The following is a 9,184-nucleotide window of genomic DNA, read 5'->3' as shown; positions in this document are numbered from 1 at the left end:
ACTCATCCGAGCGGATGGGTACCCCTTAACCTCCCTAAAATTCGACTTAAGTGAGTTGACAGAACTGTCAACTCCAGTCGGGGGTGGCTTTTGCACGGAGCCTTCTTTCCCTATGGTTTTCTTTATTCGGGTCACGGCCGCATCTTTTCCATATAAAAGATCGTGACTTTTCCTCTCATAGTCAGTCGTTTTCCAGTTCTTCTTCGTTACTCTTCAGCTCATTCTTAATCTATTCTCTAGTGACTTAACAGTATCGGTAAAGCTCAGTTAAGTTGACTTGTGAAGTGAATATTTTCCGCTCACGCTACCCAACTGTTCCAACTGGTATGTCACACCTCTATTTATTTATGTCTGTAGCTTAGACTTAGTAACCAATACATTTGCATTGTGGATCAGCCGTCTCCTTTTTATTTATTTAAACCGCTTTTAATTTAATTATTCCGTAAAGGGAAGAATGGTTAAATACATGATCCCATTACATCTGGTGGCAGCGGTATTTGAACTTATCCACAATGTCATTGTACACGGGTGCTAAGCCTAAAATTTTTAGTAAACCAATAAAGAGTACTGTCCGTCACGGATCTGAACCTTTTTTGCCCACCTTTGATAATCTTACCTCTGTACCTGTCTCTAAAGTAAATCTTGATTTATCTGAACCATCTCTTCACCAAAAGAGACCCACTCGTTCAACTGTTAGCCTTAAAACAGTTAAGTTATTACAGCTTGGGTTAAAAAATTCTAAAACTATTAGGAAACCAAAATCTTTTAAGTGGCAAGATATTAAGACATCTATTAGTAATAGTCCTTCACTTCTTGCTCGCACTATTGACTGGCTTCGGCAGTCCCCATCTACTTCAGATTTTGAAAGTGACAGTGAAAAACCGCCACGCGCTTTATTACAGGGCTCCTCTCCACAACTCCCCTCCTCCCTACCTGTAGTTAATGACCCTAAGATAACCTTTACAATTCAGCCGACAGCCACTGAAATAAATAAAGTTGAAATTCAGGAACCTTTACCCTCGCCTAATTCTAGCAACTTTAATTTTGACAGCACTTTGCTTAGCTCATTAAATGAACATCAACACGTCGATACTACAGATATATGTGAAGCACGCGCCGTCATTAACCCACCCTGTCAATTACCAACCGCATTCCCCATTACCTGTAGAACATTTACGGCTAGCCCTATTTGCACTCAAGAAAGCCTTACAATCCAAGCAAATTTTACCGGTTCACGAACAAAATTATCTGATTGCGCAATTAAAATCAATCAGCAATTATCCCCAACTATCAAACCCGAAACCGTTAAAACCATTGCCCAACCTATTGCCCTTGCTAGACGAAATTCACTCCCTTCTAAATCAACCGTTAGACCACACACGCCCCTTACGGCCGTTGTCAGCAACAATTATCAAAATCTTTGTCGATCGCTTGACGGACTACACGGAGCATACATTAAAAAATCAGACAGCGACCCTCAAATTTTTGAACGAAGCCAATCGTTACACTCACTTCATCAAGACGCTGACTCCAACGAAGACGCAGAGCAGCAGGAAGAAACAGCATCCAATCCCTCACGGCATTCTCCGTCACCTATCCTTGGGCCTCGTAGAAAAAATTTGCACAGCTCACTCAACGACATTCATCAACGATTTTCTTCAACTCCCATCCCTACTACGGCGCCTAGTCAACCTTGCAGCCGTTCCAGACCTAACCCACCAACTAGTTTTAAATCTCCTCTCACACCTGGAAAACCTAGCGGATCTTCCGGAAGCAATACTGAACACGGTACAATTCACGGCACAGCAGCTAAAAGTCCTCATCAAACGAGAAGACCAGCGCACCTTAACGACAACGTTATCATCCGACAACACAGTACAAGTCAAAGCAGCTGCGAAAGCCTCAGCCCCATTCTCACAGCACAGCAGGCATACACACAACCACCCTCTGGCGGAGACAAATCAAAACCAACTACAGATAAACGAGACAGCCAGCAAATTCCACACAACGCCACATACACCACCACGCGGAGACTTAACGCAACTTCAATCAAAACAAAGCAGCCAGCGCCACCCGTCACGCAATCGACGCCAACAGAAAACAACAAGCAATTCCACAGAAAACAAACAATAAAAATGGATCCACTTCAGTATTCATTGGTGACAAATGTCATTCCGATAGGAGATCTGCAAGAATTACAAAAAGGACAACGCGCACAAACTATGCTCATCCAACTGCAAAATTTTACGGGAGGACCATCAACTCGTTTTGACCGCTGGATTAAACTATTCGAAAATATTGTCGCTATGTCAAACTGGAACGAAAAAGAAAAAATGAATATGTTGGTGACCAAAATGGCCGGCTCTGCTCATGATATCCTACAAAATATCCTAGAAAGCGTCACTCAAGATTATAAAGAAGTAAAACGGCTGCTACAAGAACGTTTCCATGGAAACGAAAATCAAGACTTTTTCCAAACCCAACTTGAAGAAGTAAAACGACATCCAGGCGAAGCTATTCTTGATTATGGTTTCCGCCTCAAAAATATTTTTGAACATGGATACCCCAAGGGAGAAGATGACACAAAAACTGACGAAACAACACGACTCCAAATGCTGCGACAAAAATTTCTTCAAGGGTTAGACAAAACTCTTAGAAACAAAGTCCGCTACAAACCTTTCACTACATACGAAGCCTTAGTTGCTGAAACCAATAAATACGCTCTACGTCTGGATGGAGAAAAAGAAGAAAAAGACAAAAGAGAATTTATTAACGCAGTAGAGAACAACTCCACCAGTATTGAGATTTTAAAAGCAATAGAGAAACTACCTGAAACCATAAATGCCCTCGCGACAGGTACCAGGTATCCCCAAAAGGTCCCTGAAAAAGATGGAAACCCCCAGAGACCTGCTAGCGCAGACCAGGTAGAAAGATTGGAAAAAGCAGTGACTCGATTGATAGAAGACAGTGATCGTAACAGAACCAGATTTTCCAATAATAGTAATATTAGACAAGCAAATTCATACCAAACAAGCAACGGTTACAATCAATACAGACAAAATTACAATACTCCACAAAATTACAATACTCCACCTCCCCATTTTGTGAGCAACCCTCCAACCAGGTACCAGATTAATAACCCTCCACCCCGACCCTTCTTCACATCTCAATATTCCCCACGGTCAGATCTGACTACCTGTCATGCTTGTGGCATGAAAGGCCACGTAAAAAGGGATTGTAGAAACAATCGAGAACAAAATACAGATATGCGACAACCCCTCAAATGCTATTCTTGTCAGCAGATAGGACATAGAGCGAATGAATGCATCCATAGACAAATGCAGCAAAAGCCTAATATTCCTGGTCCATCTCATGGACAGGGAAAACGCTTAGGTACCAACTGCAGCTTTGGGTCAGTTGGTAGGCAAACCTCTTTTTATGGAAAAACCCGGCAGATTTCTCACATTACAATTATTCAAAATAGTTCAGCACCCCGTATTTCCCTTTTTATCGATAAGATTCAATTTGATGCGCTGTTTGATACAGGCGCTGCAAGAAGCCTTTTACACGAAAAAGTTTATAGATTATTACCGTCGGAAATGCAACTGGCCAGTGCTGAGACCGACACAGATTTATTTGACGTACAGAATAGAAAATTACAGACCCTAGGGAAGGTAAAGCTACCTGTCCAATATGGAGAATATATACTTGAACAAGAATTTATTATTACAAGCGGAATTTCTGAAGCATGCATTTTAGGCGTTGACGCTGCTTTTAAACATGAGTTCGTACTATGTGGGCGAACTAAGACTATTTTTTTGGCGAGAGACAAAGCAGGAAGAGCACCTCTGTATTCAAGCAATAATTTAATGACCTCAGTCAAAAAGGTGACGACGTTCCCATTGACTTGCACGGTCATTAGAGCCAGAATGAGTAGGTCACAATATCAATTGCTTCCTGGCTTTACGTTTCTGTTTACTCCTAGCAAAGAGCTACCGGAGGGAATTACAGTAGATCAATTTTTAGGCGAGACAAATGATAAAGGGGAATACAATTTGCTGATTCGTAATATTTCAAGTAAACTCATTAATTTACCGCGTGGAATTTTATTGGGCAATGTCGAAACAGCTTGTCAGTTAATTGGAAAAATTGACGTAAAAGATGAAAATGACACAATGCCAAATGAAGAACAAGCGGAAATCGACACTTACATTTCTAACGTAGAATTTCAATATAAAAAACCTTTAATTAAATTATTAAACGATTTCAAAGACATTTTCGCTACAACAGATTCTCAATTAGGATATACCGGTTTAATTAAGCATAGTATAGACACCCAAGGAAGAGGCCCTATCAGACTTAGACCCTATCGAGCAGCAAGGAAGCATCAGGAAGAGTTAAGACGACAAATTAAGGAGAGGTTGGATAAAGACATCGCCGAGTTATCTACCTCTCCCTGGGCGGCACCTGTTGTACTCGTAGAAAAGAAAGACGGAAGTTTACGATTTTGCGTAGACTATCGTAAATTAAACAGCGTCACTGTAAAAGATTCATTCCCTTTACCAAGAATTGATACCACTCTCGACCAACTACACGGAAAAAAGTTTTTTACGACTCTTGACCTAGCATCTGGCTACTGGCAGATAGAACTAGAAGATTCAGCTAAAGAAAAAACGGCATTTATCGTAGAAAATAATTTATACCAATTTAAAAGAATGGCTTTTGGATTGTGTAACGCTCCGGCAACATTTCAAAGAACAATGAATTACGTTCTAAGAGACGTCTTAGGAAAGAAAGCATTAGTTTATTTGGATGATGTCATAATTTTTTCAGACACATTCGAAGCCCATTTAGAAGACATACGCGAAGTATTCAACCTTTTAAAAATCGCTAACCTTAAACTTAAACTCAAAAATGCCAGTTTATTAAACATTCAGTAAATTATTTAGGCCATATCATTTCTAAAGAAGGCATCGCACCAGATCCCGAAAAAATTGATAAGATTCTTAATTATCCAGTTCCTAAGTCAGCTGACGACATCAGATCTTTTTTGGGACTAGCAGGATACTATAGACGTTTTATTAAAGGATTTGGTTCGATTGCCCAGCCACTAACAAAGAAAACTCATAAATTAGCTTTAAAAGAACCTTTCGTTTGGACTGACGAAGATCAGGTAGCTTTTGAGACCCTCCGAACATGCCTTACAACTAAGCCTATTCTGGCATATCCCGATTTTAGTAAGCAATTTTTACTTTTTACTGACGCATGTAATTATGGAATTGAAGCGATATTATCTCAAATTCAAGACGGTAATGAAGTAGTCATTGCATATGCCAGTAGACAACTCAGAAAACCAGAATTAAATTACGCTACTGTAGAAAAAGAAGCCCTCGCAGTGATCTTTGCGATAAAATCTTTCCGCCACTACCTGCTTGACGAACCTTTTCTGGTCATCAGTGACCATAGTCCTCTTCAATGGCTACAAAATCAAAAAGATAATAATGGGAGACTAGGTCGGTGGGCAATACAACTAGCAAGTACCAACTATAGAATACAATACAAACCAGGACGAGTACATCAAAACGCAGACTGTTTATCTCGAATAAAAGTCGCGGTCATTCAGGAAAAAGGCAAACAAAAAGAGATCTGTCTAAAACAAGCAGAAGATCCTCTTTGCATACACATTAGAAATTACTTAGATAACGGCGAATTAACTGAGGAACATCAAGTTAATAATCCTGTTTGGGTTAAAGAAATTGAATTTTATCAAGTAATCGACGGTGTGCTATACCGTAAAGATTTTTCCACCAAAACAAAAAAGAGAAACGAAGTAAAATTTCAGGTAGTCTTGCCTCTTTTCCTTCGTCCATTAGTATTGAAAGAACTTCACGATGAACCTTTATCAGGCCATCTTGCCTATCAAAGAACGTACCTTAAAGTTAAAAACAATTATTATTGGCCATCTATGAGGGCCGACATCAAAGAGTATTGTAGAGTGTGTGAGGCTTGTTTAGCCAATACAAAGTCTACTTTACGCGCTTTCTTACACCCTCATGAGCTAGCAAAAGCACCATTTGACGTGGTGGGAATGGATTTTATGGGTCCTTTCACACCACCGTCAACAAATGGAAATAAATATATTATGGTCATTACTGATTATTTTTCGAAATGGACAGAAATAGCAGCTCTCCCTGATCAAACAGCTGTCACAACAGCTGATTGTTTCATGAAATTAATAGTACAAAGGCATGGTCTACCAAAAGCGATAGTGTCCGATAGAGGAACGAATTTTACATCGTCAATTTTTCGCCACTTATGTAAAACGTTAGAAATTAATCAACGGTTAACGACAGCGTATAATCCCGCTAGCAACGGACAAACCGAAAGATTCAATCGTACGTTAACAACAATGCTCAGAAAAGAATTAAAAGATGGACAGCATGAAAATTGGGAACAAATGATGGGAGACGTATGCTTTGCATATCGTAATTCCGTTCATTCATCAACATTAGAAACGCCATTTTTTCTTTTGTATGGACGTGATCCCAACCTCCCTATCCACAATTTTCTCGATGCTGTACCACTTTCCACACACTCTCCCACAGATTATACAACCCTTATGCTAGAACGACTTAGAATAGGCTTTCAAGTCGCTCGCGAAGAAAATCGAAAGGCAAGAGAAAAACAGAGGGAGCAATATAACAAAAGAGCAGTATTGCACGAATATAAAGTAGGGGATAGAGTATTGATAGATATCAAAGTTCTTCCACAAGGAGAAAGCAGAAAATTCGTCTCGAAATTTAAAGGCCCATACAGAGTAATAAAACTGTACGATAATAAAACAGTCGACATCGCCGATAACTCTTTCATGCCAAGACGAGTCCATGTCAACCGACTCCGTCCCATGTTCGACAGCATGATATGGCGAGACGAATTTTGCCCAGACATCGAAAAAGAACAAGAAAATCTTTTGCACGAGGTAGATCTCGAGAGTGACACAACTCTAGAAAACAGAGATAATAGACCTCTAGCGGAGGGTAATATGGAAACTTCTCAACTCTCAAAGACAGATAGCGATCTGCAACAGGCAAATGACGATACAATCGCCACAGAACGTCTAAACGAAGACAACACAGAAAATGACACTTTAGAAATAACTCTTCTAACTTCCCAGCCTGACCCTACTATCGTAACAACTGATCCCACTTTTACCGTCCAACAAGAACGCAGTAAAAGGATTGTAAGGAAACCTCAAAGGCTAATAGAGGAATAATAGAGTCTGTAAATATTTATAGCCCTTGGTTCTCGCGTACATGTTCTTGCAAACAAAAAAAAAAAAAAAAAAGAAAAAGTTGTAGAAACAAAACTAAATAAAACTAAAGTAATAAAAATTAGAAAAAAAAAAAGATCTTATGATTATGAAAACCCAAGCCACGCTATTTTTTTTTAGGCCCACCAACACGTGGCCTAATCCAGGGAAAGCTAGGGCTATATAAGCAACAAGCACTCGAAAAAAAGAGCCAGTCTATTTTTCTGTTCCTAAAATGGAAAACAACTTTTTCGACGAAGAGTCAATCTCGAGTGAGGAGCTCAATCAGATTGGTTCTTATTGGAACACTGATTGGGACTCCTACTACGAAGAATCTCTAATAAGACCGTATTCGCGTCAGGAAACCCCCTGGCAGCTCATCTCGTTCGGAGACCCGCGTTATCAGGATCTAGATCCTGATGACCCGGTGTATATAGCAGCCTGTAGGGAGTAAGTAACCTAGATCGTCCTTATTATTTTTATTTATTTATTCATTTGTTTTTATTTATTTTTCTCCCCTAACAAAAAAAAAACAAAAAAAAACATTCGATTTTGTTCCTTGGGGGTGAGCGTAGCCTAAAAGAAAAGCAGGAGAAACAGGCCATCGCCGAGAAAGAAGAAGTAGCCAAAGCTTACGAAGAAGCTTTGGCTAAATCGAAAAAAGAAGACGAAATCCTAGAAGAAAAGAAAGGCGAAATCATCAGATATGCCAAAGGGAAATTTTTTCCCTTACCTAGCCGTTTCGGTTCCACGACGGAACCAAACGACTGGGATACGGCATCAGACCTAAATAGGAAACTTGTTTGTCAGCGTTGGTTCGAAAACCAAGAAAAAAATGACACCTTAAAGTCATTCGGCATTGGAATGGGCCTACTCCTGGGCATCGTAAGCCTGTGCTTGCAATTGTTCCAGCAGTAGGAGCATTATTTTTTTCCCATAATTTTTTTTTGTCTTGTTCTTTTCAACCTTAAAATCAAATATAATTTTTGACATTCTGAAGTTATTATTTATTAATTCACTATATAAAACAAACAAACAAAAAAAAAATACATAATTAAATGAAAAAAGTAAAAGAAAAAGATAAATAAATAAAATAAAATAAAATGGAATAAAAATAACATAAAATAAAACAAATAAAATATAACAATAACAACATACAACAATATGTATATGTATATGTAAATATAAACAAACCTGTAGAAACTATAAGGGAAAAACTTTACTTTCCCTTTCTACTTGAATAAGATAATAGAAAAAAAACAGTAACTGCCATCTAGCGGTAAACTGTTGAAACCTACTAAAACAAATAAAGCAATTTCATATTAAACCAAATGTAAAAACATTCAAAACCAAAATACCTTTTATACTCCCTATTCAAACGAAAAAACACAAAACCTGAAATTCAAAAAATACAAAAAAAAAAACAATTTAAATGCACAAACAAAGAAATACATAACAGTAAACCAAATGAACTCACCGTTTTGGATATACTCCTTGAACACCCACACCCTCAATCTCCACAAATAACTGAAAAACTATAAATATAAGAAATCTCAGCAGGGAACACATATACAAACTTACCTATCCCAACTCCCTAATAAACTCCGACTACCAGCACAAACATGGCGACTAGAAGCCAAACAAAAGCAGACGTTGACAGCTCCAACGTTGCCAAATCAATTTTTCATTCTCCATTCTCTTCTAATAAATATATATTTTTTCCAATTAAATACATAAAATTATTCCCAAATTATATTATTTCAAAAAAAAAATAATTTATCCTTAAGAAAAAAGCATACATAAAAGTAAAATAACGAAATTTAATAAACTAAGTATGTCCCTATGTTTCTTCCAAAAACACCACGCATACCCCAT

General features: G+C 38.4%; 1 long non-coding RNA gene across 2 annotated transcripts; it reads right to left on the bottom strand.

The window, feature by feature from the left end:
- Positions 1 to 8,377: 8,377 nt before the first annotated feature.
- LOC123467999 lies at positions 8,378 to 8,960 on the bottom strand. Of its 2 annotated transcripts, none has more exons than XR_006642027.1 (3): positions 8,787 to 8,960; positions 8,668 to 8,704; positions 8,378 to 8,606 (listed from the first exon to the last, which is right to left on the bottom strand). It is a non-coding gene; the product is annotated as an uncharacterized LOC123467999 (long non-coding RNA). The 2 variants fall into 2 exon arrangements; XR_006642028.1 differs by having other exon boundaries at positions 8,378 to 8,603.
- Positions 8,961 to 9,184: the final 224 nt, after the last annotated feature.

This window comes from Daphnia magna, unplaced genomic scaffold (assembly GCF_020631705.1).
Source record: "Daphnia magna isolate NIES unplaced genomic scaffold, ASM2063170v1.1 Dm_contigs257, whole genome shotgun sequence".
NCBI classification, from domain to species: domain Eukaryota; kingdom Metazoa; phylum Arthropoda; class Branchiopoda; order Diplostraca; family Daphniidae; genus Daphnia; species Daphnia magna.
The sequence above is the reverse complement of the archived record's forward strand: the minus strand, read 5'-3'. Positions and strand labels throughout refer to the sequence as shown.